Here is a 14,093-nt window from a genome sequence, read left to right as displayed (position 1 = left end):
ACAAGAATAGGATGAGTTTGTGAATCTCTTGAGCTTCAATTGAGACTTTGTGCTTAGTTTTTTTTTATGATATATGATTTGATTGTTGATATATAAGCACTTAATGGGGGTGATACCTACACTTGTGTTTAAAGTTATTAGTTTGATGATAGAGATTAGTGAAAAGTACTCCATGGTTTTAATTTATTGTATGCTAAACTTTGAGCTAAGTTTGGGGGAGTACTTTTACTTTGTGTGGTTAATAGTTTCTCTAGGTTTTGGTTACATTGCCATCTAATGCTCTCTATTTGTAGGTACAAAATTGCGGGGTCAACCTTCGAAATGATGAAGAGATTTACAAATGGAATGCCTTGGCTAAGTTAGATTACAAGGTTGCACAACAACCATGTCGGGACTTGCTTCAACGGCTAGGTCCCCTTCAATGCTTCGATAGTGAAGGTCCATGGAAGATCCACTCTCTTTCAAACTCATCCTAGCTTTGCTTAGAATAAGTTTGGGGGTGTCTAGTGGATTTCCTTTTACTTCTCTCTCTCATTGATTTGATTTGATGATACCCGGCATGTACCCCTATTCTTTTAACTATATTTGATGATGATATTTGGGCATGTAACCTAACTTATGATTTTCTTTGTTTGTGGATTTTGTGGAATATTTTCCTTGTTCCATTAGTGTTGTTTTTGAGTTTATGTTTCTTTTTAGTATTGTTTTTCTTGTTTTCTTAGTGTGTTTAATAATCTTCCTTGGGTAGAATGATAGTAGGGTGAGAGAAAGTGAAGTTTGAACAAGTGTGAGACATGTTGGAGGAGTTGTCAATGATGATTTTGTGCAAAAATTTTCGAAAATCTTGTTGATATGGCTAAGTAACATTTAATTTTCATTTCAAATTGCCTAAAGTGAGTCGCATGGTGCCTTGTCTTTTGCCAAAATGACCTTGTGAGAATTAAGCCTATACTATCACTAAATGTGTGTTTTATCTCAAGCATGTCATATGTTTCTAGAACTTGCTCGCGATCTCCTTAAGTCTACATAGTGGCTATAGAGATAAGGGAGGATGTTAGGCCATTTTTATTAGCCAAATCCTAGTTCTACCCGTTATGTTAATAATCCTTGTTAGCCCACTTTGAGCCTATAAACCTTTTCTTTGACAAACCGAGGGGTTGAAATTGTCATGTGGTACTTTTGAAAAATCAAAGAGAAATGTGGAAGTGGTGTTGGCAAATGAAAAACAAGTTTGTTGAGCTAGAAAAAAAAGAAGAAGAAAAAAAAAATAGTGATGATACCATGCAAAGCATGGAGAAAAAGAAAAAAAAAAGAGGAAAAAGAAAAGAAAAAATGAAAGCGAAAAATGGTGAGCAATTGACATTTGGTGAAAAAGGGGTGCCTTGAATGTTGAAAAAGAGGTATTGAACAAAAGTGGAATGTTGGTAGATGGGAAGAGTCTAGGCAAAGCCTAGTACTAGCTAAGATTGGGGAAGAAAGTTGGTGAAGTTGAATATGTCATATCTTGGGGATTAAAGTCACTTTAGCCAAAAATTACCTCACCTATCCAAAGAGCCTACATTACGACTTATAGAGAAGACCTTTCGGACCTTAGATCTTTAGTCACACCGTAGTAGAGGTGAGTGTAGATTTCGAGCAAGCATATGGTAAACTATGCATGACTTGATGATTTGAGTGTTATGTCATGAGCCTATACACTTTGAGAGTGAGAGAAATTTCTAAAATGCACATTGCATTTTCTCCTTGTGAGGGCAAATTGGCAAGGTTGATTACATGATAGTAGCTTGAAGCAATACTTTATAATGTTATACTTGTCTACGAGGCCATTGATACTTGTTGATTACTTTACTTCTACTGAGAAAATGATGATACTCCAACATCCTTACATGAGTTTGTTTTCTTATTTTCTTCTTCTTGTTCGAGGACAAACAAGTGTTTAAGTTTGGGGGAGTTGACAAACTCATAGTTTAGGATGGTCTTAGAGGTGTTTAACCCATGTTTTTGTTGAATTAAGGTGTTTATAATAGGTTTTCACTCATATAGTCAGCAATTAGATGAAGTAATGAGTTTGTCGGAGTTTTGAAGTAAAAACAGGTCAAAACGGAGCAATATGGAGCAAATAGCTGATTCCAGAGAAGAAACTCGACCGGGTGTTTTCCATTCTCGGAAAACCCGGTCGGGTGTTTCGTGCAACTAGCGGGTTCCAGAGAGAAAACCCGGTCGGGTGTTTTGCCACCTGCAAATCACCCGGTCGGGTGTTTTTGACAGCTTCAAATATAAAAGGGGGTTCTCACTCATTTTCGAACCCCAACTTTCCCCACGGCAAATTGAGAGAAAAATCGAGAGATACAAGAGGATTGAAGGCAAGGAGGCTTCCATCTTCAAGTGATTGAAGAAGAAAGATTCTCCCCAACATAAAGTCCACCTTAGGGAGTTCTATTACCTTTTCTTACTATGTTTTCCTTTGATGTTTTTGTATTTTCCTTTGTCTTAGCTTCCACTATGAGTGACTAAGTCTTTATTAGGGATATTGGTGAAGTTTGTATGGGATCCATGGGTTAAACCTTGTTTTATGCTTATCTATATCTTTTGTGGTGGTTTTGTTGGTTGTTGTGTTTGTTTCATTGTCTAATTGATTAGCTACCAATTGGATAGGTTTTGTTCTAATTATTGCCATTGAGAGATGCTTGATTAGATTGTTAAATAACCAACAACTCCATGCGTTGTATGTGCTCGAGAGAGGCATAGCTAGAGAGAGGGCTTGGGTCCGTAGGTTTTAGGAGTCGGTTTCAAAGTGTAGGGAGGAGACTCTGACATTAGAAGCCGATCAACGCGTTAGGTGCACCCGAGAGGGGGTCTAACCAATTAACCCAACCTTCCTAGCCACACATAAGACCATTTAGATGAGCATGATCCCTAGGTGAACACCCGTGATCCATACCAACGGATCCATATCCCTACCTTCCCAATTTGAGTGAATTCTACCCTTTATTTGCTTTATTTTCCTAATTTGCTATTTGTTTGCTTGTTCTTCGATCTTAGTTAAGAAAAATCCAAAAAAACCCCTTCTATTAGTCTAGATAGTGTTCAAAGTTGCATCGTAGTACTCAAGCCGGCATTTAGTCTTCGAGGATCGATAATTTCAACTTGCCACGTGCTTCATACTCCATACACTTGTGGGTGACATATTTATTGCATATTTAGCATGAGTCACTGTCCTAAGAAAAATAGTCTCATTTTATAATTTTGGGATGTCCATTAAAAAAGTATTTCATTTTTAAAATAAAAAGTTTCTCTTACATACTTTTTCTACTTTCTCCTATTTTTCATAGTTTATCTATATTTTCTCCATATTTTTCTTACTTATGTAGCTACATTTTCTCCTTCTTTCTTACTTTACTAATTTATTATTAAAACCCGTGACGTCCATAGTTAAAATTATATTTTTGTGGACAGATGGAGTAATTGACATCCGGATAAAAATAAAAAAGAGCAATACTAAACAACTATAATGTGGATATTACTTTAGGGTGATTAGTGGAATTTCGGATATTAGATAAGCCAGAAAATATTAACCTGGACATTTTATTATTGATTCACTTTAATATTAACAAATACTTAACATTTATTAGTGAATCCCTTTAATTTATTTTAAATTAAAAATATCAATTTGATTAGCGTGCACTCCGCACTTCCATACTTATATGATGTATCATTATGATAATACTGATCAATCAAGTTAACCCAATTATACTAAAATGTCCAACAATCCTCCCCTATTTTAGTGCAATTCTTGATCAACTAAAACAAGTCATCTCAAACATTCAAACTATTGCATAAATGAAATATCGTAACGATTGAATTCCACCTTAGTACATTACACATTTCAAATATTCGAATACCCCTGGTGTCTCTAAGGATTGAACCCTGGGAACTCACTTGAATACACGAAGATAATGTACACAAAAGTTTACATACGAATATGTTCTATATTGACACTATTTACTAGCCTATGTCCTTATCCTTTATAAACATGTCGAAACCAAGTCTCAGCTTCTTGAAGCGGCTAAACTTCATGCTTATATAGGTAGCTCCTTTATTCTTGCACCTACATTTGCAATTTTTCAAAAGAACTATTAAGAATATATAATACATTCAACCTCCTTAACTTGTAGGTCCGAACACATACCTTGGACGATTTTCAAATGTGTTCCAATCTCCAAATATTAAGTCTTCCACATTGAATTCTGCATCTAGTGTCATACTACATTGGAATTGGGTATCTTAATATCAGAGACTTGTAGTGGACTTTAATCCCATCCCTATAGCCGATTTGTGCACAAGATCTCTACTTAACCCTTTGGTTAAATGATCGGCTAAGTTATCATGAGTTCTCACAAACTCCACGGATATCACACCTAAGTGTCTTGACTTTCCATTATACACTTGACTATATGCCTTAGCCAAGGTAGCTGCACTATCACATCTGATAGATATAGGTGATATCGGTTTAGGCCACAATGGAATTTCATATATTAAATTTCTTAGCCATTCAGCCTCTTTACCAGCTGCTGCTAATGCCACAAACTCTGATTCCATTGTTGAATTCGTGATACAAGTTTGTTTCTTTGATGCCCAACATATAGCACCACCTCCAAGACGGAATACCAAACCACTTGTGGAAGAATGATCTTCCATATTGGTAATCCAACTTGTATCCGAATAACCTTCAAGAAGAGAAGGAAATACAGAATAAGTCAACCTATAATCCATGGTTCCTTTTAAGTATTTAAATACTCGATTCATTGCTTGCCAATGGATTAAACTTGGATTATGAGTATATCGACTCATTTTCCCAACTGCAAAGGCTATATCGGGTCTAGTACTAATCATAGCATACATTAGTGATCCAATAGCCTTTGAATATTCAAGCTGATTCACAGCAACTCCTTTATTAGCCACGAGTTTTGCACTAGGATCAAAAGGAGTCTTAACTGAAGAACAATCTTTGAAGTTAAACTTTTCCAACACCTTCTCAATATAATGTGATTGAGAAATGGAAATTCCTCGTTCTCCATGTGTGATCTTAATTCCAAGAATCACATCAGCCTTCCCCATGTCTTTTATCTCAAACTTAGATGACAAAAATTCTTTTGCTTTATCAACTTGATCTTGGTCAGTACCAAAGATCAACATGTCATCCACATATAGGCAAATGATAACCCCTTTACCGGTAGCATCAAACTTGCTATATACACACTTGTCTGCTTGGTTTAATACAAAACCATTCGACAAAACCACGTCATCAAACTTCTGATGCCATTACTTGGGGGCTTGCTTTAGTCAATAAAGATATTTTACCAACTTACAAACCTTATGTTCATTACTAGGCATGACAAAGCCTTCTGGTTGTTTGATATAAATCTCTTCATTTAATTCACCATTCAAGAAGGCAGTCTTAACATCCATTTGGTGAATTACAAGATTATATATAGCAGCAAGTGCTAACAATAATCTAATTGTGGAAATCCTAGCAACAGGAGCATAGGTGTCAAAATAGTCATTTCCTTCCTTTTGTCTAAAGCCTTGGATAACCAATCTAGCTTTATATTTGTCTATGCTTCCATCCACCTTCATCTTCGTTTTGAAGATCCATTTACTATTCAAAGCTATACAACCAGGTGGTAAATCAGTTAGTTTCCAAGTACCATTTTGGATTATAGAATCCATCTCTTCTTGGATTGCCTCTTTCTAAAATGCAGAATCCCTCGAAGCCATAGCTTCTTTGTAGGTCCTTGGATCATCACCAATAGTAAAGCAATATTGGTATTGAAAATTAATTTCATTTCTTGATCCTTCTAGTAAGTACAATTAGAAATCATTTCCAAAAGACTTAGCTTTTCTTGCTCTACCACTTCTCCTAGCATTAGGAGGTGTCGATCACTGTTTCAGTTACACCAGAGTTACTAGACCTTGCAATCCTGTCTCCTGGTTTAGATATAGACGTGAATCTATCCTCATTGCCAAAATCAGCATCCCTTGACTCAATAATAGAGTGCACGGATACATAGTCATTGGGTTCTATGAGATAACTCAGTTTTGGTGGTTTCTTATTCCAAAGTTGGTATTAAACTCATTTTCGACATCTCTTTCAATCTCTTGTAATGTACATGTCCAAGTCTAGCATGCCACAATTCTGATTTACTAGCATGATTACTTAAAGTAGTAGAAGTCATGCAAACAGAATTATTAATAAAAGAAACATCTAAATTCAACCTAAACATGCCACATAGATAACCGAATCCAATAAAAGTACCATGCCTTGACAGAATGTATTGTCACTTTCTAACACTTGTTTATAACCACAATTATTCAACACAATGCCAGAAACTAAATTCTTACGAATACTAGGTACATATAAAACGTTTTCTAACACTAAGGAATTTCCAGAAGTAAATACTAGGCTAACAGATCCTATTCCTTTGATTGGTTCAGTTGCAACGTTGCCCATCTTCAAGGAAGATCTATCTTCAATTGGTTTAAAATCCTTGAACCATTGACGATCCTTGCATACATGACATGTTGCACCCGAATCAATCCACCAGGAGAGATCATCATCCTGCACATAAAATGCTTCAGAGATTATTGATGCATAATAATTCTTAACAGAATGATCATTAGGTACAGAAAACGAACCTAATTGCTTTTCAGGATCCTTGGATCCACTTGAACCAGCCTCGTTTTTCCATTTTCCTCCACCCTTTCCAGACATACAATCCTTCTTGAAGTGCCCGGATTTGCCATACTTCCAGCAAGCCAGTTTAGGCTTCTTATTCCCATCCTTACTGTTATTCCCTTGAAACTTACGTTTCTCTTTACCAGCCTTTGAGGATTCACCCTCTTTCACCATGTTAACAGAAGAACCAACCATGTTTTTAGCATTAACAACAGAACTTTTTTCCATATCACGTATGGACTGTTCAATTTGGAAATTACTTCCAAGTTCGACCAAGTTCAACTCTTTCTTCTTGTGTTTCAGATTATTTTTAAAATCCTTCCAAGAAGGTGGCAGTTTATCAATAATGCTAGAGACAGAAATGGATTCATCCATTTTCATATCATATTGGGAAAACTGTCCCAATATACTCAACAATTCGTTATATTGTTCCATGACAGGCCTCGAATCAACCATTTTATAGTTAATAAAGTTACCAACGAGAAATTTCTTGCTAGAGGCATCTTCTGCCATATATTTGGCTTCGAGAGAATCCCAAAATTCCTTAGCAGACTCAACATTTTGATACACATCAAATTGAGAATCAGACATACCATTTAAGATGTGACCACAACATATGTAGTCATCGTTCTCCCACTTCATCCGCCTCCTCGTCTGTTCCAGAGTTTCATTTTCAACAGCCTCGGGTATGGAAGTACTCAGAACGTACACGACCTTGAGATTCGTCAGAATGAAATGCATCTTCTTTTGCCAGCGTCTGAAATCTTGGCCAGCAAATTTATCCAACTTCGTGAAACCTTTCGTTCCTTCCTTCATCGTTCCCGTGTTCGACATTTTCTATTGATTTTGATCTTTGTTAGGGAGATTTTGAATATAGAACAATAACGGATAATCTGAATGTCGTGATAAATCACTTTCAGATCAAATCAATTTCGGTGGTTCAACCAAAATATTTGATCGGATACAATTCAGAGAAATTAGAGCTTTCTGTATGTTGATATTCGAGAGATACTAGAACCAAAAGAATCGATCAGATTAAGAAGAAGACGAACCAGTGTATCTGTTGCTGAACCAGTGCATATGTTGGGGAAAAACCTTTGACTTTCAGAAATTACATTTTCGGATGAATTTCTTATACAACTCGACCCCAGCCAGGGGCTCTGCCCCTTGGACCCCGCCAGGGGCTGTGGCCCCTTGGACCCTGCTACCCGGGGACGCTGCCCCCCGAACCCCCGTCCATCATAATGAATTCAAATAAGTGTGCATTCTGCACTTCCATACTTATATGATGTATCATTATGATAATACTGATCAATCAAGTTAACCCAATTACACTAAAATATCCAACATACTCTCCATAGGGTGCAAACGCCACGTCTCGGCTGTTGTAGAAAAGCCGGCTAGGGATGTTGAGTTGGGGCCTGTTTGAGAAGATCAGGTCCTGGTTTTTCATGATCTCACGAGTCGCCTTAGCCGAGGAGGCGATGAGAACAGGAACCTTGCTGAAGTGGAGCAGCATGAGGAGGCCGTAGCGGCGGGAGAGTGACTGGAGGGATCTGTGGGGGAGTGGGCCCAGCTGGTGGTGGTTTCCGAGGAGCGGGAACTTTGGTGGAGAAGGTGGCAGCCTTCCTCAGGGCTTTAGAGAGTTGCTGCGGTGCCATTTGTGGAGGAAGAAGAGGAAGATGGATGCGGAGAGTAGCACAACCAAGAAAAGTGAGAGAGTAACCATTTTTGGTTAGGAGAGACTGATGTGTAAGGAGAAAGGGTTTCCCAGATGCCTTAAATAATAATTTGATGAGAAAGTCACTGAGAATAATAATTTCGTTAGAGAGTGCATTGAATATATTGATAAGTCGTATGTAACCCTTGGTTACTGTTTGGTATGTCGTGAATTTCATGTATTATACGCAAAGAAGTTGCTTAATTGTGCAAGATAAGGAGGTCCAAGTCAGTAGGAGACGGTTCGGGCAACTCAAGTGAAAAGAGCGCTAGAAGGGTGCAATATTGACCAGGATGCATGCTAGAGAAAAGGCTTGGGATGAAGAAGAAGGATTGCTGGGATGATCAACCATAAACAAGGGCAAGAGAGTCATTTCGTGAAGGAAGTCTACCCTAAAAGTAAGGGCAAGCCTCCTTATAAAAGAAGCCACTTGGAGAGAGAGGAGTTCTGAGTTCGTAGTCCAACCACTACACTTGTTAGAATTTTCTCAAAAAAGATCAGTTCCTTCAGCATTGTCCACATTCTTCTCATTCCTCGCCACAGCCATGGTCACCTGAAGTTCTAGACAGCCACCGAAGAGTCATCATCCACCGTTCCAGCCAGTTTGTCTCGTAGTAGTAGCAGTTTCATCATCCGGAGTGGCAAAAACAATCTTTAATCGCTTTCTTAATTTAATCTTTACTTGCTTTCTTCGTTGGATCTGTTGCAAACTTAAATCTTGTTGCCTTTTGAATTATTTCGTTAAGATCCAAACGTTTTAGTTATGAAGTTTGTTTTACGCATCTCTCTTTGGTTTGAATCTCCTTCATTCTGTCTAGGAAAATTAGATCTAGTTATCGCGTTTATTTTCTAAGTTTTTACGCATGTCTTCGTTTGAGTAGACTGGATCTGGAGTTTGTTAATTGGAATTTCAAGTTCATGTCTCAGTTTAAGTTTTCGTGCATGAGTTTCTCTTTTTGCGTTGCCGTTACCACCTTGAATGTTAGCCAGTAGGAATAATCTGGAGTTATTAGCTGTTAATCTTCAAGTTTAAGCTTTTTAATTGATGGATCTTATGTTTGAAGTTGTGAATCTGAGTTTATCCATGGAGTTTGTGTTCATATAATTTCTGTGCATACTTGTTGAAGAAGAAAACATCACAATCCACTTTTTCTAGGACCACTTTTGCTTTTAGTTACTTTTTTCTTTTGTCCTTTACTTTAAGTTTCTACCTTCCAGACCTGTCAGAGTTTCCACCCAGCCAACACATATTTCATGCTGTTCTAAATTTCCTTATTTAATTACTGTCTACTTTCCACATGTCCCTGAGACACCTTGTCCCCTATTTTCACGTACACAACCACATGTCGGTCACTTTCACGTCTACTAGTCACTAGAGTACCATCTTTAATTTCACGCCTAGTTTTAAACTCAACCCCAAAAGCGTAGTAGCTAACCAAAACCTTCCAGATTATCACTACAATTATCCGAACGTGTCCATCTCTGTGCGATTCGACCCTTATCACTCGGATTTTGCACTGTTTTAAGGCCATTATTTGGTCCATTTTTTATGTCAAAGTCACTCTACATGTCCATTAATTACATATTTTATACATTTTTGTATTTTGACGTGTTTTGTCACTTAAAAGTTGGAAGCCTTCTACATGATATTCACTTTATTACTAATAGAGGAAAATAACATGATAGATGACAAATTCATTAAAGCTACATCTTTCCTATGTCTTAGTTCAATCGAACAGAAGACTAGCAATGGAATGAGGGAAGAGCTGAATTGTCATCAATGTCTGCTGAAAGCAAGAAAGGCAAGATAAATTAGGTGAAAAGGAAAATTGAAGATGCATTGTAAGTCGGATTGACCTCTTCTAAAGAAGGACAATGACTTAGATAACAATGCAACTTCTAAAGGAGAGATCTTAATCCAGTTGGCAGTTGTTGTAGTGGGAGCTTTTTATTTATGCTCACTTAATTGTTTTGTTTTGATGTTAGAGTTTTGTTTTATTGGTACAGTTTAGTTTAGAAAGAATTCAGTTTCAGTTTCTAAACTTGTTTATGATTAAGCGATGTTCGATGTCATTTTATAATGCGTGCATTATTAAGAAATGTGATTCGAATATCTATCATAGTACCATAGAAAAACAAATTATACATCATAGTATCTAAACAATATAAATGCAACAAGATTGAGTTTCGAACAACCGTTCAACTTCTTATACAATGAATGATAAAGTATTTATGGCACTTAGACATAAGGCCAAGAAAGTGCTTAGTAATTGTTCAAACTAATTTTGTCTAACTCAAGTGACTATCGAGAGTTTAACAACTTACTTGTTAAATAGCTTGAAAGTCAAGTAAGTCTGGTTGATGCACTATAAGTAAGGATCCTTTAGTGGTTCAAGGGATTCAGAATACTTATAGAGATGCAACATAGAGAGACTAGCAAGTCTCAATGGTCTACACCATGGGAGATGAGCAATGAGTTAAGATCAGTAGTGGGAGTTAAATCCTAGTTGACTACTCCAAGCATTCTTCTAAAGAATGAGATAGTCATATAAGAAGATATCGAAGTCTCTCTAAGACAAGTTCGATCAGGGAACAGTTTCACTCAATAACACCTTATCATTGATGGGATATACGTTGGAAACAACGAGTTATATCTTAAAGAAACTACCATAACATCAGTACCTTCTACAACACACGAGTTGTGGACTAGAGGTAAGTCTAGTCCAGCACATCTCAAGGTGTGGAGTTATTCCACAACATGCTTTGGTAAAGGTATCCAAGTAATTGGAGTTGTGTACTGAGGTATGTTTTCAGATTGTCCCAATGGATAGAAAAGGTATAGGTTCTATAATATTCACGGCAAGATAGGTTTTTGTTTACACGAATACTAGATTCTTTGGTGAAGATTATGAGAAGAACTACAAGCCTAACAAGCATGATAATTCTTAAGATAATGAGAATATCTATTTTCCATCTTAACCAAGAATTCATACCATTAGATACTTATGCACTTAGAAAATCAACATTTGTACCTAAGATTATAAGAGTCATGTCGTAGTGGGAGCGTTCTTGCAAACATAACAAGTTTATGGATCTAAGAGTCTTTAGACTCAGTTTTAGATCGACTTGAATCTAATCCCTGTAACTACAAGGACGCATTGACTCATTCAGATAATCATTCTTGATAAGATGATAGATTCTGAATAATAATCTAAGATTGACAAGAATGTTTGCAAGACTTGCGATACTACCCATAGACTATTTGAGCCAATGGGAGCTAGTGGATCGACTAGTGTAAACATAGATCTTAAAAGACTAGAATAATGGCTAAAGGGTTACACCTAGAGAGAATCAATATCTTGCTTGCCATTCTACCATAGTCGATCTGTATATTTTCTATTGTAGCCTACATAAATTAGGATGCATGCATTTTGATTGTCAAGACAGCTTTCTTTAGTATAAGTCTTGAGGAGATCATCTGCATGGAACATCTTAATGGTTATGTAGACCTTTATGGTCTTAGGCAAGTATCTAAACCATAGAATATGTGTTTCATTAATTTTGTCAAATGTTTTTAATTTGACAAGTGCCCTTAAACAGAGATACAAGTACCAGAAAGTTGAACGTGCACTATATATGGTATTCTTGGTACTCTACGATGATGACATCTATAAAAGGTGATAAACAACTCAGAGGGTTATCTAGCGCAGCAAACTGGTCGTCTACCCAGTTTAAGGATGATGGATTTAAGATAAACTAGTTACATTCTAAGCATCTAAGCCATTAGATTTCTAGAAAAGGAATGTTAAGTTTTTTTAAAGAAATCCTACGTCTATATCATACTTAGACACCTTTAGCATTGAAAATTTCACGAAAAGGTTTTACTTCTCTTGATGGAATTATCTTGTCTCTAGTCAAGTGTTTTTCGACACTGAATGAGATCAAGAAGAATGAGACAAGTTCTGTAATTGGAAGTCTCATGTATGATATGATGTATATTAAGTTAGATATTAGCTTTGCCGTTGGCATAGAAGCTTGATAGCATTTTAACCATGACCAAGGACATTGGATTCGGTTGAAGAAGACTAAACAGTATCTAGTTTACCAGGCATCCATGTTATGTCCTTTAGGCTACATCGACTCGATTTTATAATTGATCGGTGATTGAGTTATGCTCTGAATATGTGTTCACTTTAGGAGTTGAAAACTGAGTCATGAAGGAGTGTGATCAAATCATAGACTCTATCATGAAAATTACAAGTGTGGTTTCATCAGAAACTGCTAAGGTAGTAGTTCATCTCATTACCTTCCTAATAGCTTTGACCATGATTCCGAGTATGCCTATGAGTATTATATTTTATTATGGTTACTCTAGTCATGTGTCTAACTCAAGGGAAACACGATCTGATAAGGCTAAGCAATCACATAGAGAGGAAGTATGAAATTAATTATGGATTTAAGTGCACAGCGAGACATTATGGTTACTTATACATGAGGTGAAAAGTATGGTAGTTCGATGTATCATGGTCCGAGACCTGCTTAGAGTATAAGTGAGAGAGTTTTGGCAGTGGGTATACTCGAAAGCATGATTTTGAGTATAAGTGGGAGATTGTTAGGATCGGTATACTGAAAAGCATATTTCGAGCATGTTGCACGGATAGAATTGCATGTATTCAATATATTCTACAATCCACTTTTAACCCAAGGCGAGAAGAAGTAATTTTATCGCATTGATGTTTGCTTGTACATTTATAAGATGTTTCTCAAACACTTAAATGTATAAGAAGCAAATAAGTCTGACTGCATAGTAGACTGGTCGTGAACGATGTTCACAGAAGGTGACGCAGTCGGTCCTTTGTAGAAGAGAAATTGAATTTCACAACCTAGATAGGCTTTGGCTACCTATCGTGAAAGGTTGCCGTGTCAGTCCGCATGTTTCCTTACCTTAGGAAATTAACGACACTGGTGTGGTATAGCACTGAAGGATCTAACAATTGAGATAAGTCTTTCTTGCTATTTACCGAAAGACGATGTCTCGGTGATATTTATTTCTTAATCATTGTTGATATAACATTGAGCTTACGATATTAATTATACACTACTTTGATTTATCTAATGGTGCGAATTTTCGCAATCCAAGAATCCTGATATCTTGGGTAGTGGTGATCAATGTCTAGAGGTGCTAGTATTGTTATTGCAATGAATCGTGTGCTAGTTGAGTCCAGTTTGATAATATCCTCAAGAGGTGTTCGGAAAAGGTTTTATTATTCAGAAACCCGACCGGTTGGAATTTATTCCAGAATAACAAATAAAGATTTTGAACTAGACAACTCTTGGAAAAAGATATTAATTAATTAAAGTCAAATAGTAGATGTAAATTGATTAATGGATATTTATATCTTTAACATGGGAAGTAATAAATTAAAGAGGTAAAGCCCGAATTGCTCGTAATTTGGGATTGGACGGGCAGTCAATATTATTTTACTGTAGTGGCTGATAATAATATTCTGTCGGACTTGTGTTAAATTGGGGCTCAATTTAATTAGTAAAAGTCCAACAAGTTTGGCCCAAGTCCAACCTCCATGGATCTCTAATCTGGCCCATCATAACTCTATATAAAAGGAGATTAGAAAAGAG

This window comes from Salvia hispanica, chromosome 5 (assembly GCF_029641045.1).
Source record: "Salvia hispanica isolate PSC_SH4W2 chromosome 5, Shi_PSC_v1, whole genome shotgun sequence".
NCBI lineage: Eukaryota > Viridiplantae > Streptophyta > Magnoliopsida > Lamiales > Lamiaceae > Salvia > Salvia hispanica.
The sequence above is the reverse complement of the archived record's forward strand: the minus strand, read 5'-3'. Positions refer to the sequence as shown.